Consider the following 19,807-nt stretch of genomic DNA (forward strand, 5'->3'; position numbering starts at 1 on the left):
GATCACTAACCTAAAGCTACTCCTACAAATCATATGGGGTTTTGCATCTATGAGTAGAAAAACGCTTCACTGCCACACACGGACTAGTAAACGCTTTTATCACCTCACAAATCACTCGACCACCAACAACTACTCTAATCCACAGATCCTAACTAAACCTATCTAGTCGTAGACCCTCGGCAAGACACACGCTTCTTGGCTATCCACTTGATCGCGGAATATCCTCTTTCGGATCCACTTAAGAAAAACGCTTTCTTTAGCCGAAACTAAATCAAGCAACCATCACACGAGTGTTAGTAGGAAACCTACTTAGGTCCTTGTGTCCCCGACAGCAGCGCCAATGTTGGACGAGCGACTCACACACCCATGAAGTGCATGCAAACACTACCTAGATCAACATAATGTCAATCGAGGACACAGATGACACGATAGGTACACAGAGGAAATCTCTTTAGCTTGTCAGGCTGAGACCATCCTACACATACAACACTCTGAAAGGCCAACTAAACCACAATCAAGAACCTCACTGCCCTCAACTACACCACCTAGCCACATACACACATACGGAAGGTAACTCACCTAATCATGCCAGATTCGTATGAAACTTAAGGAACACCATCCCCTCACTAGGATACACCTGTCCTACGCATCTACACTCAAAACCCTCACTCTAAACCCATCTGCGGAAAACGCGTAGGATGATAGAGCAGAATTTTGAAAGTGCCCGAAACTGAAATTTATGAGTACCTATGCATAGCTTATGTCGCCACGATTCTATAGACTACTAGTACGTAGAAAACAGACATCGTTTGATACACTTATGGCCACAAATAGCTCGTAGATGCGTCAGTGTGTGCGCTTCGTCTCGCGTGGAATGCTTGGCGTTCTCGCGTAGCTCTCCTCGATCCTACAACAATGGTGCAGTCGGATCTCCAATGTGTTGAGCGAGCCGGGCGTAGCGAGAGGATAAAGCTCACGCTCACTCTCTTTCTCTCTCACACACAGTAGACGGCAGCGCTAAAGTTTTGATTATGATTAAAGTCTTTTTTACAAAATGACCTAGGTACCTTATATACTAAGGCTACCTTAGGTTTAACCAAAAATGGGGTTGAAAGGGTCAAATGGCTTTGTATTTACAATCTGGAAGTGCCATTGCACCCCGGCTTCTGAAACTAGAATAACTACTCATTACAAATGACGTTTATAGCCATAATCCGCAGCATTTCATAACTCGCAAAAGATAAGACTTTGGTACGAAACTTGAGTTATGTTGTGTTGTTGACCCAACGGTCAACACACTTTTCGAACGTTCGAGGCTTCATGTGCGAGTCCTAAGAGACAATGGACAGGTGACTCTTGTAAATGCTAAATACATCTGATGCATGAATGATCATTACCACTAGAACCAACCCAAGTGCCCACCAGTACTCTCGCATGTACATTAAGCCATAAGAAATAAATCACCTCCACAACAGACATAGAAAAATTAAACAAGTGTAGCTAAGTAGGTGCAAGGGTAGCTACTATGCAGACTGGTAGCTGCCCTTAACATTTCTTGGTATTGGAAGCTATGTTAAGCACTTGTAATTGTGCAACTGTGGAGGTGCAGTGATGAACAATGCAAAAATGTAAACAAGTGTACAAGTTAACAAAAGCTGCTTTACTACATTGAGCATTAGAAGCTGCTTTACTACATTGTTTCATCATTACTAGTGAGCAAAATAATCCATAAGTCAGTAAATGGTTGACTGTTTACATCACTTATCATGGTTACATGTCAAGATAATATATCTAACCGTAATACTCTAGATGCCACTGCTTTGAGATCCTAATGCTCAAGTTATCGATCGGTCTCGGCAGTGCACAGTCCTCAGCATACTTGAGGCGATCTTCTACACAAAGCCAAGTCGTGAGCCAAGATCTTACAATTGTTGTAAGATATCCTTGCATCTCAGTGGGATTCTGATTTTCTATATTCTTCACAATGCAGAAAGTGCCTGGAGGATTTCACTGCTGCTTGTACTGTGTGTCATCCACTAGAATTGTGGACGTAGCAGTGTACTGACCTCTTTTCTCCCAGAAGTCACTTAGCTTCTTGTAAAATACAGGCTTTCCACCAGTTATCTTGATTCTAGCATCTCTTACACCATCCTGCTGTGCAAGAATTTCCTTGAATCAGGGAAACTGATCAGGAAAGCAGGCACTCAACAGGTTTTATGCTCTAGTCTTCATGCAACAAGTCCACACAAATACATCAAAGTGCACAAGGCACCAGTCCAAGAATGCAGGTGCATCCCTTTTATACCCAGCAAACACCCCTACTATGTCTACAATTTCTAGATCATTCAAGTAGGCAGGCCACCAGGACACCATTAATATCAAGGATTAGAGCTGGCTTACTCTCAAACAATATGTTACTAGGATCCTCCCATGGACGAGACACCGTCCCATCATCATTCCTAACATAATCTGCAACACCACCTGCACCTCCTCCATCCTCCCTTTGCCGAGACACCATCCCATCATCGTGCCTTACATATTCTGTACCACCTGCACCAACTGCACCAGCTGCACAACCTGCATCACCACCTACATCCAGAGATGCATCACCATCTTCCTGAGGTGGTTCACACTTTTCATTGGTAATCTCCGTGTCCTCACCTGCACCAACTGCCCCACCTGCAAAACTTGCTTCACCACTTGCATCCACAGATGCATCACCATCTTCCCAAGGTGATTCAGACTTTTCAATGATAATGTCTGTGTCTTCACTTGCACCACTTGCATCCACAGATGCGTCACCATCTTCCCGAGGTGGTTCAGACTTATCAATTTTAATCTCCGTGTCATCACCTGCACCAACTGCACAACTTGCATCACCACCTGCATCCACAGATGCATCACCATTTTCCCTTCCTGGTTCAGAATTTTTCATGATAATGTCTGTGTCCTCACCCGTACTGAGGACAAAAAAATCCGTGTTTTTATCCTCTTGGTCATCAAAGCTGCTAGCACATGGGACTTGGCCCTCAACTCTAAATGAACCATCTACATCAAGAGGGTCTTTCATAGTAGACTGTGCTATCATACTTATTATGTGATCAAGATTGTCAATGTTGCTAGTGGCAGCATCTGAACATAAAAACAATAATGAGATAAACAACAATGATGGATAGGACAAAAAAAAATTGATTTTGGCTTTCTTAATTCATAGGAAATGGAGAATTTTTACAAAGCCAAAAACGGCGACAAGATTTAGGAAAAGAGCCAAAAATGGGGATAGGCTACAAAGCAAAAATATCGAGACTATGTTTGGAGTCTTTTTCTGACTCTGGTTGTTGTAGCATCTTTTCTTCCAGATTCCATGTTACTATTTTCTCCAGTCTCTATGGCTAATTGGTCCTTTGATGTCTTTGTTTGCCCTTCTGCATCCTCTGTAGGCTTTTTGGTAGCTCCATCTGCAAGAGAGAAGAAACAATTAACAAGAATGAACCTTAAACAATATTATCTACCTTTAGGAAAAAAACAAAACCAAAAATAACACCTGTCATCTTTCTCTTTCTTTCCCTTTGCATCATTTGTATGGTCTACAGGATGAAGGGACTGGTGTCTCTGGCTGACACTTCATTGTCCTTCATTGATGAAGGAGCATTTTGTGCTTGATCTCCATTCTCACGACTATACTTCTCTAACACACCTTCCTTCTCAACTGTAGTCTCTGGCTCAGCCTCTGCAGTCATGAAAAGTATTAACACTAGAATGGTAACCTAACAGGACATAAAAGTGTCCTTTCAGGGTTTTGGGAAAAATTTCCAAAACCATAGAAGATCCACTCATTTTGAAAAATCCTTTCATGAGCTTATAGTTCAATAACTACTACATATGGAAAAAATGAGAAACTTGTAATTTTTCTCATCCCTTGGTCACTACAAGCCTCCAAAGTTGATGGACCAGTGCATTTTGCCCAAAACAGCAATTTCTTACGGTTAATTGCATATAAATAAGAGTGGAGATTTTTGTAGGACATGAGATAAAATGCCCCGTTAACTTCAATGGGTTGGTGACCAAAACATATGGTTTCTTTCACCTCACTAATTTTTTTTTGGGCAAAAAAAATAGGTACAAAAAAGTTGCATTTTTTCCATTCTGCGGACCTATCATCAAAGTTTCTATAGTCACGCTCAATACAGATACTATATACATGTTTTCTTAGTTCCCTTTGGGCCTCTGGATTCAAAAGGAGCTATGGAGCATGTCAAAAGGATAATGGATCTCTTACAATTGGAACCTTGAGGACAATGATAAAGTGCTAAATACAGCAAACATGAAAAAACTGGGTTTAGCATTATGACCTCTAGAAACCCATAGAAACTACTCAATATCTACCCAAGTTTGTAGTCTATGATTAGATATGGTTACTACCTACAAAATACACACAATTAGCCTAAGAAACTAGCAATATTGAGAAAGTTATACTTGCTACTCTAAAATGTATCGTATTCTTCAGCAATCAAAAAACTCAACCATCATCATATACTATGCTATATAGCATATTAAGTCCCCCAAAACTCAAGGAAGATTAGCTTTATGTTATACATTACACTTACACAATCAAAATTGAATTTGGATATCAAGAAAGCCACCAAAAAAATCATAAAAGTGCTAATTTTGGCCAAAAAACAGGATTATGCAATTCTTGTAAATTGGTCATAACTTTCAATTTTAACACTTAGCTCTCCCTACAAGCATCAAAACATGTTGAGAATATGAAGGCCTAACCTCTAGCCATCTAAACCTCACAAACATGAAGTTTAGAGTGGTATAGTTGCCAAAAATTGAAAAAAAGCCAAAAACAGGACCCGTTTTTTCACACAGTTTAGGTTCAAAAATATTGTGCAAGAGTAAGGTTAATGGTGAGATCGATACTCAAAAAAAAAAAGCTAAGTTTTTTTCAGCTCATAAGGCAACTTTGTGGATATATAGCACCTAAAAATTCATTTTCATACTCTTCAAATAATTCAAGAAAAATGGTCACTTAACAGGACGCAAAAGTGTCCATGGACATAAAAGTGTCCTGTAACCATTCTAGTGTTAAGTAATTAAGAACTTGATGTTTCAAGTTACATGTAGCTATAGCATGACAATGGAAGCTACCAGGCATGATAGTGGAAGCTACCAGGCAAGCATTGATAGCTACCAGCACTATCCTGGTAGCTACCAATGCCATCCTGGTAGTTGGCTGACTGAGAGCTACCAAGATGACATAGGGGCCACCAAAGCTATCCTAGTAGTAAGAAATCTAATAGTGGTGGTTAACATAATAAAAGCCTGGCAACAACCTATATCTAAAACATCTTCCTTCTCGTCATGTACCAATACCTTGAATTCTGTTCTTCACAATAAGAAATTAAGAACAAGTTTTCAAGTTACATGCAAGGTCAGCATGACAATAGAAGCTACCAAGCAAGCACTAATAAGCTACTAGTACTACCAAATGCTATCCTAGTAGCTACCTTGCCCCCTGCCATCATGGTAGCTACCAATGTTATCTTGGTAGCTACCTTGTCACTTGCAGGACTTCCTTGGCAGAATGGCAGCTCATGGCAGAATGGCAACTACCAATGTAATCCTGGTAGCCACCTTGTCACTTGCAGGACTTCCTTGGCAGAATGGCAGCTCATGGCAGCTACCAATGCAATCCTAGTAGCCACCTTGTCAATTATAGGACTTCCTTGGCAGAATGGAAGCTCATGGCAGAATGGTAGCTACCACTATTGTACTGGTAGCTACCAGGGTTGACATTGAGAACTTCCTTGTCACCAGAAGGAGTTCCATGGTAAAATAGTAGCTAATGGAAGAATGGTAGCTACCTTGCCACCAGCAAGACTTCCATGGGAGAATAGTAGCTCATGGAAGAATGGTAGCCACAGCCATACTGGTAGCTAGTTGTACCAGGATTAGCATGACAGCTACCACTATGAGAGTGGTATCTACCAGTACTGTACTAGTAGCTACCAGTCTTGTATTAGTAGCTACAATTAACAGGGTTCCCTTGATAACAAAAACACAAAAAATAGATAAATTTAAGCTCAATGCTACAAAATGCAGTAGGGTGTATACCATGGTCCATGCTTAAGGGAACTGATGAGGGTTTGGTGTCTGATTGCACTCCTTGGAAATTGGCATTCGTACTGCCGAGGATCACCAAAGACCGCATGGTATGCGAAATCGGTTGCATTCATCCCATCTCCATGCATGTTTCTTTGCTTGCAACAAGATGGCCAAAACAGTACATGTGAAAGGCATGATTGCAAGGCAGCAAAAACATGCCAAGGGCATTGTCGTCGTACATCGTCAACCCACAAGCACTGCAAACTTTTTCCAAAGGCAAGGTGCCCATATCCACATGTGGAACTTTCGGCGGAGGTGCAGACAACAACACTGTACTTCTTTTGACCTGCATGGTCTCTACAAAATCCATCTGCGCCTGTGCACACTCCTCCACTTCTTGTGTAAAATCTCTCTCCTTTAGAGCACTATCCATAGCATCAAGTGGTGCCTTCTCCTCAACTACCACTTGCAATGTTTGGAGTGTTAGCGACAACCTACCAATAGTATGTTTAAGTTGCTCCACCTTCATTGCATCCACAACATCGACGCTACCTTCTTCCTTTAGTAATGCAGCCTCTACATCTTTCAACTAGCCTCTGAGCTTTTCCACTAGAAGGTTGGCACCTTCATTTCGGTGCACATCAACCTAAAGAAATTCCAGCTTCTTAAAAGCTTCGTCATACTCTAACAATGTAAAATAATGCTTGCTTACAACCATGTTGTAAATAGTATCTAACTCTATAAGAGACGGTGGACCAAATAAATTCTTTTTATGCACATCATCCACTGTATCGATCAGAGTTTCCTGGGGTGCCTCCAAATGATATGGAGTCCTCGTCATTCACCGCGAACTGTTAGGGGTAGAGGAGGAATGGACATCCGCCCATTGCTGCTTCTTTGCATGTAATTTGCCTGGATCCATATTTGTGACAATACTTTCTGAAAACAAGGCCCAATCAACCTGTCCCTTCAACTGCTCATATAGAAAGCCTCTAGCAAATCCTTTAGTCACCTCCATACCATAATTTCCAGGAGGTTCTTGATACACAGATGTGAACAATACATAAAACTTTTTCCAGAACTCTGGCTTCACATCTCTACATTTTACTTTGCTGCCCATCTTCGACACCTCCTTAAAGCATTTTAACCAATCTTTGTCGGTGAAATCTGCCTCAATCAGCAGTCAAGCATCCACTCCAGAGTTGGGGAGGTCGTATACTTCATGTGCTTGACGCTTTGTCATGCAAAAAACTGTCTTCCTTTCAAATGGCACATATGGAGTGCACCAACGGCCTTTGCCTTGTAGAATACAAGGAGAAACATAAGACCATAGTTGTTTCCATACGAAAAACGCATACGGGTATGGAAGTATGATTGGAGTATGGTTCAACACTTAAGCTTGAAACATACACAGCCATAAATTTACTAAAAACTTAGATAACTTATGCATGGTGAGCATTTATAATATCACAATTTTACAGAAGTTTTCACATTAAACATCAATTGTTGCATTGAGTAGGAGAAGAAGTAGGCTAGGCATGTGCATGAATAGGTGGTGCAACTACCTGTGTCCTAGACAGATAGCTACCATGTAACTACTGATGCGGGCTTCTCACAAGCCAAGCTCCCATACCCCTCTTCTCTCATCCCCACCCCATGAAAACCCCCTCTTAGGGAGGGAGTGATAAAAGGCATTGGAAAAAAAGTAAGAAAAAAAATAAAGTATGATTATGTAAATATATGAGAAAGGTAAAATAGGCCACCTCATGCCTGCGGGGCAGCCCATCCCCACCTTGCCTCCTCTTTCTTCACTGATGCCCCGCCGTGTGTCCCTTTTCCTCTCCTCCACTCAAAAGGTCAACCCCCTCTCTCTTCCCCTTGTCCTTTCTCCTTTCTCTCTTCCCTCAAGCTACCCCATCTCTCACCAATAATGCATTCTAACTCACCAATAATGCACCCTAACTCACATGCAAGTTATCATATCTTCCAAAATAGTATACCCCACCCCCCCTTTCTCTCTCCTATCATATCCCATGACCCAAATACCCCCCTCTCTCTAAAGGGCGCCATGTCTCTTGTCTTGTAGCTAAATAACCTCCCCCACACTCACACACACTCAGTTTCACTGAAAAAAGGTGCCCACAGACCCATCCCCACCCGATGGTTACCTGATTTTTCTTGTGTTCACACACATCTGCACACAGATTCACCTCTGAACACACTCCCCTCTCTCCCCTCTTGTAATTACTTTATTCTCCATGTCACCTCTCACTTTTTTTCATCAACCCACCTCTCTCTCTTAGTCTCTCTCTTATGAGACTGCTGTTCTGGCACATATACACACAGCCAGACAAGTGGGGCCCACAGTCACATGGCCTATGTAGATAATGATTTCTTCATTTATAAATTCTAGAATTTCTCCCCCCTCCTCCCCTATATAAAGAGGGGTCACCATCACACTAAAGACACACAACATCACCAAAGAGTACACTATACACTGTGTGTGCCTAGTGCACACACACACACCCACACCCACACTAAAGACACACAACATCACCAAAGAGTACACTATGCACTGTGTGTGCCTAGTGCACACACACACACCCACACCATCACCATCACCGCAATCACCATGCTCGTCTTGAGCATGACCTCTACACCCTTGGGCTATGGAAGATGAAGGGAAACTAAATGAAGTATGATGGCCATAACCCTCGTGCGAGTCTTCGCCATCAACTCCCACCTATCCGCCATGTGCTCTACCACGCTCTCCCTTCTCATTCCCCTACCCTATGCTCCCCATTTCATCGCCTTATCCTCTAAATAAAGCTCGAGGTTTTGTGAGTATGTTTTCTTGCAATGTTTTGCCCATGTGAGGTGTGCGAAATCTCCACCTAGTCTTGTGTTTGGAGTGAGCTTGTGTATGTGTGAAGGGTGTGCGGATTCGCCATCCTTTTGTGGTGCCTAAGTACTAAGCCGCTATACCCCCTCCCTCACCCTCTCTCTCTCTCACTTGATCTAATTCCCTTTCCTCTTCACCATTACTCCCAAGCATCCATCTCTCTTGGATGAAAACTTTGTTATGGTTGTGTGTTGTTTGCGTCCTAGCTACTGAAGCTAGGTGGTGCCCCCTGTTTGCTTTACCATGACAGACTCGAGGCGCGCCATTAGGTCCCCGGTGTTTTAGAGGCCGTCGGGGGTTCGGGGTTCGCTTTGCTCCCGTCATTTGGTGCCCCCACGGAGGAGGGCTTTCTAAGACCCTTCAGTTTACAATGCTGAAAGTGACGCCCACTATCAATCATGGACGAATGGCTGAAGGAATTTTTTAATTGGAGGACGGAGGAATAAGAGACGAAGGAGGCACTAGCCGCCTTCATTGAGGTGCTGCTGCCAGGCTGCAGTGTCGTCAGCATTCAAGAGGTAAATTCTCCATCTCGTTCTAACTATAAATTGAGAGCATCAGGTGGGAGTTCGGTGAAGTGCCATCACTGTTGTCAACCAAGGCACACTGTTAATGAGTGCCAGCAACGAAGGCAGCGAAAGGACTGAAGTCATCTACATCAACATTCATCGCAAAGAAGTCATTCACATCAAGGAAGGGAAGCAAACGGTGAGAACTCTTTTGCCTAAAGAAACTACAGTCAAAGTTATAACTCCAAAGTGGCCTAAAGGGGCTGCTCGAGCCAAAGGCAAGGAGAAGATAAGCCACTCTGGAAACACATGACCCCGAAGGGAGAAGCATCTGGCCAAGCAAGTGCTTCAAGCTCAGAAAGCCGGGTTGTACCCAATTTGCCAAAGAGGAAGTCATCCGAAGCTAAGCGGCGAAAGGTCGCCTACCGATTTGCATAACGCATGCGAGTGCTACCAATCCACTTCGACAATCCGGAAGAAGAAGTGGTAAGAAGATTCCCATGTCCTAGAGAAGAGTGGTTCGGCTACTGCTCTCGCTGTTTTGGAAAGAGAGTGGAGGATCTTCCTCCTCTCCCTGTACAACTTATCCTGAAGAAGCTCTCTACCACGGGAGAAACCTAGTGGGCTGGGGACGAGTTGCAACTGAATGGAGTAGAATTCATGCAACACGCCGACTACGGAAATTACCTGCAATTGTTGTTAGCCAAGAGGCTGGGAGTGGTCAGACGCGTCGCCATCACCCCGTACATGCTGAGCAACGAAGGAAAGGTAGAGCCCATGAAAGGCGACGACCTCTTGTGGATGTGCCGACTCATCAACACTGGCACGATAAGAGTATAAGTAAGTATTTCATCCTCTTTGCATGATGGAAAACGGGCCAACGGCATTCCCGTTCAGATTCTTGCAGCATATGCATGTGAATATCTATGTAGATAGGAAAGTCTTCTACCAACAGAAGATCGTACACCTATTCGGTGCGGCGGTACTAGGAGAAATCCTCAATTCCCCGAACCCTATCATTCTCCCCATATTAGATTACCATCATTCCTTTAATGTTTCTATCTTTATCTTGTTTTAACATATCCACCCACCCCTGTAAAAAGCTGCTATGAGCCGCTACTGTTAATGCAATGTTTTAAAAAAAAAGAAAAAAAAGAAAAAGAGGTTTGTAATTTCCTGAGTCACTACCATGGCAAGTGTTTCTTTCCCCACGTTCAGTGGAAAGAAGGGAGAGGATCTCACCACTGACTTTTTGGATGATTTCGACATTGCTTGTATCGTCTCCAACAAAGATGACGACGCTTCACGACTTAGAATTTTTCCTCTACTGATGAAAGTAGAGGCCAAGTCCTAGTATAATGCATTGCCCCAGGCCACCAAGAATGCATGGGATGTGTTAATGGCTGCTTTTGTAAAGAGGTTTGGTGGAGGCACAACCTCGGAGAGGCTATGGCAGTTACTGACAGAATTAAAGCAGGGAGGCCTGCTGGAGTATGCCACCTACGAGTCTAAATTTGTGGACTTATGGGAGAGATGGGTTGCCTCGCTGGAGGAAGGTGAAGGAGCGCCTAGTTTCCTATAGAAGGACCGTTTCATTGCTGGTCTATGGTCGCCGCTTAGAGAGAAGGTGAAGGGAAGGTTTCCTGCAACATATGAGTTGGCAGTCGAAGTAGCCCGCCTTAAAGACAAGATGTACTCACATTTGTAACACAATTTTCTTGACTTACCTCCCCCACCTGGGTAGCATCTTTTGATTCTTTAACCTCTTGTTCTATTGCTAGAGTTCTTTGAATAGTCTTCTTACTTGATCCTTCTTCTGTTACACTCATTTTGACCTCTTCTGCAAGACTAATGATACTTGGTGTGCGGGTACCAATTGATGGTGGGCGTAGGATGATTGTAAGTGATGATTGTGGAGGACGTAGAATTTGTGTTGGTGGGGTTGGTGCTCGGGGTGTGGGTGTTCTTTCTCTAGGGGGTGACAATTGGTTCCTCCTACCTCCTCTATTATAGTTTTGTCGTGGTTTGGGATAGTAGTACATACGGTGACCGTCTTCTCCGGAGTTGTAGCAATGATACTCCCTGTTTTGTCGTCGTGCTCTCCCTTGCTGTATTAAGTGGACAGACAAATTCTGCAGTTGGTCAGTAATATGGGCCAACATATCTTGTTGGTCATCTCTTACCCCAAGAGCCGGTGGTGGTGGTGGAATGGTGGTTGTCGTAGTTGCTGGTCGATGCGATGTTCCTAATTTTGTTGACTCAGTCTCTTTGGCTTTCATTCGCAGCTTCTTGTCCTTAAGGCGAGCAATCTCAACGGCTAACTCGTACGTAGCCGGGAATCTACCTTTCACCTTCTCCTTGAGAAGCGGCCATAAGCCATGCGTGAACCGATCTTTTTTTAGGAAATCGGGTGCAGCTTCCCCCCTTGCCAGTGACTCAACCCACCATTCCCACAAATTCACAAATTTGGACTCATAGGTGGCATATTCTAAAAGACCCTCCTGCTTCAAGTCTCTCAACTTGTCCCACAAATTTTCTGAAGTGGTACCTCCCCCAAAGCGCCTCTTAAAAGAGGTTTTTAAGGGTTACCAGTCATCCTTGGTTGCTTGTGGAAGTGCATTGTACCATGATCTATCTTCTAGCTTCATGAGATGCTTAAAGATTCTAACCCGGGATTCATCCGTATCTTTGTTGCTCACTACACATGCTACTTCAAAGTCATCTAGGAAGTTTGCTACCAAATCCTCCCCCTTCTTTCCTTTAAATGTTGGAAATGCTACACTTGCCATGATTACTGAGAGAGAGCTAGAAAGACACACTGCTTAGCTTGCAAAAGTTTGTTTTCTTCTTTACAAGGAGGCGTGTATACCCTCTTATACGAGGACATAGATTAAAACTTCAAACGGTACATTGCCTTGTACCAAGGGTAAGACAAATGGTTGATCCGATGCCAGAACATCCAAAAACCGCTCCCCACCCGGCATGGTGTCAATGACGTGCTGGTAGTGAGCCTTCAAATCCAGTATTACCTTGATTGAGCGTACACGTGTTGGTATGTGTGATCTGTCTTGAGGTAGGTTGTACTGATTTATGTGAAGCTTAGAGGTGCTTAGTCACTGTCCAAGCTTGTGGGAGAGGGTGGTGTTATTTCCTGAAACAAACTCAGTAGATCCCTAGTTTCTCTAGTGAGAGTGTGAGCCAATGATTCTGTTATCTGTGCTGCAGCATCAGGTGCGACTTGAAAACTGACTGTGATAATTACCTCGGTGACTTGAGTTACCCAATTCTCAAAGTAGAATAGTGTTGATTCTCTATTGTGTAGAGCTCCTTCCATTTTGTTGTTGTGGGTTGGTTGTAGGTTGCGGACATGGTTTCGACCTTCTACTTCTTCTTCTTGGCACTTGGGCTATGTATATCCACTGGGTTTGGCGTGTTGGTTGACTCTCCCACTGCAAATCGATTACCGTTATGCCTGGCACTTGAGCTTTGATGGAGATGCGGAGTTCGTCTAGTTGTGCTTGGAGCTCTTCTTCTTCTGTCGTCCAATTAGCAAATCCTGCTAGCCATTCATCCATTCACAATAGTTTAGGGGTTTCAGTCTTGTAAACTTAAGGGTTTCATGAAAAGATCCTCCGTGGGGGCACCAAATGACGGGAGCAAAGCGAACCCCGAACCCCGACGGCCTCTAAAACACCGGGGACCGAATGGAGCGCCTTGAGCCTGTCACGGTAAAGCAAACAGGGGCACCACCTAGCTTCAACGGCTAGGACACAAACAACACACCACCATAACAAAGTTTTCATCCAAGAGAGATGGATGCTTGGGAGTAATGATGAAGAGGAAGGGAAATGAGATCAAGTGAGAGAGAGAGAGAGAGAGAGAGAGAGAAAGAGAGTGAGGGACGGGGTATTGCAGCTTAGTACTTAGGCACCACAGAAGGATGGCGAATCCGCACACCCTTCACACATACACAAGCTCACTCCAAACACAAGACTAGGTGGCGATTCCGCACACCTCATATGGGCAAAACATTGCAGGAAAACATACTCACAAAACCTCAAGCTTTATTTAGAGAATAAGGTGATGAAATGGGGAGCATAGGATAGGGGAATGAGAAGGGAGAGAGTGGTAGAGCACATGGTGGATAGGTGGGAGTTGATGGTGAAGACTCGCACGAGGGTTATGGCCATCATCCTTCATTTAGTTTCCCTTCATCTTCCATAGCCAAGGGTGTAGAGGCCATGCTTAAGACAAGCATGGTGATTGCGGTGATGGTGATGGTGTGGGTGTGTGTGTGTGTGTGTGCACTAGGCACACACAATGCATAGTGTGTTCTTTGGTGATGGTGTGTGTCTTTAGTGTGATGGTGATCCCTCTTTATATAGGGGAGGAGGGGGGGAGGAATTCTAGAATTTAGAAATGAAGAAATCATTATCTACATAGGCCATGTGACTGTGGGCCCCACTTGTCTGGCTGTGTGTATATGTGCCAGAACAGCAGGCTCATGAGAGAGAGACTAAGAGAGAGAGATGGGTTGATGAAAAAAAGTGAGAGGTGACATGGAGAATAAAGTAATTACAAGAGGGGAGAGAGGGGAGTGTGTTCAGAGGTGAATCTGTGTGCAGATGTGTGTGAACACAAGAAAAATCAGGTAACCACTGGGTGGGGATGGGTCTGTGTGCACTTTTTTTAGTGAAACTGAGTGTGTGTGTGTGTGTGAGTGTGGGGGAGGTTATTTAGCTACAAGACAAGAGACATGGCGCCCTTTAGAGAGAGGGGGGGTATTTGGGTCATGGGATATGATAGGAGAGAGAAAGGGGGGGTGGGGTATACTATTTTGGAAGATAGGGTAAGTTGCATGTGAGTTAGGGTGCATTATTGGTGAGTTATAATGCATTATTGGTGAGAGGTGGGGTAGCTTGAGGGGAGAGAGAAAGGAGAAAAAGCAAGGGGAAGAGAGAGGGGGTTGACCTTTTGAGTGGAGGAGAGGAAAAGGGACACACAGCAGGGCAACAATGAAGAAACAGGAGGCAAGGTGGGGATGGGCTGCCCCGCAGGCATGAGGTGGCCTATTTTACCTTTCTTATATATTTACATAATCATACTTTATTTTTTTCTTACTTTTTCCAATGCCTTTTATCACTCCCTCCCTAAGAGGGGGTTTTCATGGGGTGGGGACGAGAGAAGAGGGGTATGGGAGCTTGGCTTGTGAAAAGCCCCCATCACTACCACACTAATAGAGTATCACTGATTCATGCTTCTTCATAGCACTATGATTTGCAATCCATACGAGTACGGCCCAACTATGCACAAGACATGAATGCATGTGTAGCCAGCCAATTGAAGTTCATTAAAAAATGCAATGTGCATAAATATATCTGCTTGAATGCATGCATGCATGCATGCCTCTACACAGGTTTTCAATGCAAGATTGAATGCATGCATGCATGCCTCTACACGGGTTTTCAATGCAAGCTTGAATGCATGCACATTAGCTTATGGAGCTTGAATGCATCTACAAACATCTAGCCTCTAACTTAGGTTTGCTTCAAATCAAGCTTAAGAGAGCTTACATGGACCTTGGAACACTAAGATGCAATAGTACCTCAGTGTTGGGGATTACAACATCTGCCATTTTCGAATGTTTCTTTGTTATAGGAGTGCAGGGCTTTGGTGAAGGAGTCAAGACCTTGTTCTTCCTCTTTCCAGCAGGGGAGTCCGAGGGTTGATCAAGCGAGGGAGATGAATGAGAGCCCTCTTCCGCCTCCCAGTAATTGTGGTTGATTTTGCTTCAGCTGCAGGAGCTGCTTGGCCACCTGAGTTGCCCCCCCTCTGCAACCGTCGACGAGCAGGAGGCGTCATGATTGCGGAGTAAGGTGGCCCCCCCACACTACTTTCACACACAATCAAAACTGAAAAGATAATTTTTAAAGTTTTTAAATCTAGCTTGCTGCTCAAGCCTTTTGATGAATAATTTTCAAATAAAACCTTATAAAAGATTCTCAATGTTTACTCACCTACCTACCAACCAGCCCACCCCCTTGCTACCACCCCCAAAAATGGGTAGCTAGTGTACCACCTATTCATGCATCCACCCAAAGGAGAAAATGCTCTAAATGATGTATACAATCTCTTGTTCAAAGTGTTTGACTTGATTCATATTGGTTAGGGAGATACAAAAAAAATAGTGTTCCTATCATCCACGGAATGTGAAGGAAAAAAGTTCTTTTTATGAATCTACATGATTATAAACACACCTTATGTATATACCAGCATGCTAAACATGATGAAACAAGCATGGAGAATCCTCGTACACATTTGGCAAGCCCATACATGCCCATGTATACAAAAAAACCAACCATCGAGAGCGTAGTTTCTTGGAAACGAAAGTACAAAGAAAGAGATAATGACTATGGAGTTTAGAGCTTCTTACCATGATCAAGAAGTGATTTCGGTGGTTGGAAGGCTTCTTTCTTTGTTGCAAGAGAGCGGTGATAAGAGCTATGAAGAGGATTGTGCTCACAATTGTATTGATGGAGAGCTTGTACCACTCTGTATAATGCATGCGTAGAATCTTGTGATATTTTATGCAACCACAGTGGGTCCTGAAAAATGTAGAATATTGTTGTTTTTATATAGTTTTTTCCAAACCGGAGTGTGTCCCAAGCTAGGAGGTAGCGCCCCCTCTTTTGTCGGATTTAGAACTTGCCATTTGGAATCTTTCAAAAAACAAAGATTTCACTTTTAGAAGCCAACTCTGATCATACCCGTCCATTTTACATATAGAAACCTCGTAATAGTTTGTAGCATAATGAGAACATGAGTGAACTACACAGCATCGTGGTGCCCCGGTGTAATCACGACACCTATCATACTCCCTCAATGTATTTAGGGTGTAATTTTTTATAAAAATAATTCTTATAAAAATCTTGTTTAATGTCGTTTTTCCACCATATATTCATTTTTCACCCAAACGATGACTAAAATTATTATTTTTTGGTTTAGACTATTTTGGAAAGCATGTCGCTTTTTGAAAAAGCCGAAAAGCACGAAAAGCTAGAAATAGTGTACAAAGCAAAAAAAAATAAAAATTCTAATGTTAAACCATGGTTTTCAGTTGTCCACCGGAACTAGAAAACGGATTTTCATTTCACCAAAAAGGGACGAAAAGCATGAAAAGCTAAAAATAGCCTGAAAAGCATTCAAAAAGCAGATTTTTCTAAAATTGAAATCTAACATCTGAGAGACTTATGGATTAAGGATCCATATCTCTTTTCACAAAAAAACATCAAAAACCAAGAAAAGCTAAAAACCATAACTGTTTTAAAAATTGAACCGAATGTCTTTCTGTCTTATTGGAACATAAAAACGACCCTGCTTTTCATTTTGAAATCTTCCAATATTACTTTACAAACATTTTATATCATATTCAAAGTAGCCTACACCGAAAATGTAATTTTCTTATGAGACTCAAAACTCAGGGATCTGACATCCTGAAAAATTGGAGGTGTTCTCACCTCAACATGAAGTCTCGATAATTAAGTCTCAATACATCATCACGTTCCCAAATAGCATCCTCATCAAGATATAAACTGACTATTTGACAAGGTGTTCAATAATGGTCTGATTATGAAGATACTTGTTTCTACTTTGAAGGGTAGCTTTAGGATGTATTTCAAAAGTACCATAAGTCAAAGTAGACAATAAAGAATTTTCAAGAATGTGATTTTCATTAAGAGAAACTTGGACTCAATTTTGGGCCTTGTAAGAAACGTCAACTCGACATAGAGAGATGTAATCTTGAAAAATGATAAAGTAGTTTTCTGAAATTCTATTTTTCTCATAGTACATACATAAAAGTTTGCTTGATCACTTAAATGCATGCTCGTACAAAATGATTTTTGAGATCCCAACTTAAGTGTGCACAAATATCCATGTCCGTTAATTTTAATGAGTGATGTGATGTGCAATGAGAGAAAACACATAAGAGATGTTTTCAAAATACAAAAAGAATACCACGGATGCATCTGGAACATCCAAAAACCTCAGGATAGCACTTCAAAACACTGAAATCTGACATCTCTACCTCAAGTTATAGCATTTTAAAGCCTAGGGCCTCACAAGGTCATAACCAAGCGAAATCCCCCATGGGCCTCTATTCGCCTGGTTCCGAACCCTTCATAGTTTTAAATAGTACCTATCAATCACTATCAAGTACGATCCGTTCAAATTTGAATTGTGAGTAGCTCATAAAGAATTAATTGGATGCTTGTGCAAGATGCACGTGTACAAGTACCTCACTTTGTTGGATAGCAACATCGGGTCATAAAAAGGCGCTCGACGCTTGTGCAAGATGTCACTATCAAGCGACTTACTTTTATAATGACAGTGACAATTTCACAAAATGATTTTCATGGACATTTTCAAAAATGAGAAAAAAAGGTTTTCTCTATGTAACGTTAGCCTGAAAATGAGTCCATTGCTTTTCTAATGGATTGGTATATACTGAAGCAAGTTGACATGGAAAATATCGTGTACCTTGATATTAGGTGGTAACTATAATTGGTAGCTTGATCATTGATTCTTTTTGTGACGAAAAAGGATCCACAATATTTTGCACTAAGCTTCTTGCACTTACCCATTGACAAAGTACTACGCATTAGGATGACAATGGGGTCTAGGAGAGCCTCTTTATTTGGCAGTTTTAAGGAAGTCAAACCTTTAGTATTAAAAAAGTAATCAAAGGACAGACTTTGAATTCAAACATGCAACACAGCTACTTTATTTGAATTCAAATTTCCCCCCAAAATGAAATTTAAAATCTAGCAGGTAAAACCATATCATGTAGCATATCTATGGAAAGAGCTTGATGCGTAGATTGCAGATCTATGACCTCCACTCAAATTGGAGATCATATGTGGGAGTTATGGAAGGCCAAAAAGCATAAAATTATCTACCTTCTTTTTGGGTGAAAAAGTGCACCCTTTTACCACTCTTACACACCCACTTTCATAAAATCGAATATCTAACCAACCCAAATGATTTTCTAATATTAAAATGACCATTTAATGTGGGAGAATAAAAGGGGACAAGGGTTAGAATATAGAGTCTAGACATGTGGTTACGGATCTATCTCAACACGGGGCCAATGGTAAAGGGGTCCAAATAAGAGATTGTCTATCAAAGAGCAAGGCTAGCTAATGGAGCTTAAAGACCTTAGGGTTAGCTTCATTAAAGACCTCCAAAGGCTAGTATTAAAAGTCCTTTGACCTTAGGCAAACTAGGGCTGTGCTTGAGGTGGGAACCCCGCACAAGATTGAGGTGCTTGTCATGATTAGTGACTAAGGTGCTTGAGGTGCTTAATGACTAAGGTGCTAAGGTGCTCCATGACTAAGGTTCTTGAGGGGTTAAAGTGTTCAAAAACTCAAAGCACATCCCTACACAAGGGGGGTGAGCCCTCGTTGTAGGAGCTAGAGAGAGAACACACACACCCTCACACAAGGAAAGCTTGGTCTAAGGGAAGTAACTAGGACACTTGTCAAATTCATCTTCATGTGTGCCTAAAGCCTATTGGTTGGCCTCTCAAGGGGTCCAATAATAAATTAGTTAATTAAATTATTTATTTTTGCATTTATCAAGTCCTCTCTCTCAAAGGGGAAAGGGTACACTTGTCCCAAGGATAGCATGCTTGCTTGATATGCACTCTGCATGTGATTGGCCAGGCTTGAAGGGGTCCAATGAGCTTCCATCATGAGCTAAGAGAGGGGGTCAACCAAGGCAAGGAGGGGGCTAGCTTGGGGGATATACTCTCTCCACACACACACACTCTCTCATTGTGTGAGGTGCAAAGTGCAAGAGCTCCATCTCCTTCTCCAATCTTGTAGAGAAGTTGAGAGTCTACACCAACACTCTTGGCTGTGGAAGGCAAACCCAACCAAGAGCCATGCTCTAATGCTTAAGATTTCCATCTGGTCCATCTTCATTACTATGCTATTATTTATGCTAAGCAAGAAGAGTGATGATAAGTGAGGAACTAATTCTTTCTCCTATGAATGTTTCTTCTTCCTCTTTCCTACTCTCATTCCCCACTAGCTCTCTCCACCTTTGAAGGTGTTTGAGGCCTTGGGAATGAGACCGGGGATGGTTAATTCTTGCTACAAAGTCTATGCTATACTCGTGATGCATGAAGCTTTCCATCTTCATTGCATCACCTAGGTTACAAGGAACACAAAGATTCTATTGTACCAAGTCTCTCTTGATGGGAGAATCTATAATACAAAAGCCT

At 42.5% G+C, this 19,807-nt stretch overlaps 1 pseudogene; it reads right to left on the minus strand.

Moving 5' to 3' along the window:
• Positions 1-1,791: 1,791 nt before the first annotated feature.
• Positions 1,792-2,935, minus strand: LOC147422763 (uncharacterized; annotated as a pseudogene).
• Positions 2,936-19,807: the final 16,872 nt, after the last annotated feature.

The sequence above is a fragment of the Adiantum capillus-veneris genome, chromosome 27, assembly GCF_014529385.1.
Source record: "Adiantum capillus-veneris isolate H3 chromosome 27, ASM1452938v2, whole genome shotgun sequence".
Classification (NCBI taxonomy): domain Eukaryota; kingdom Viridiplantae; phylum Streptophyta; class Polypodiopsida; order Polypodiales; family Pteridaceae; genus Adiantum; species Adiantum capillus-veneris.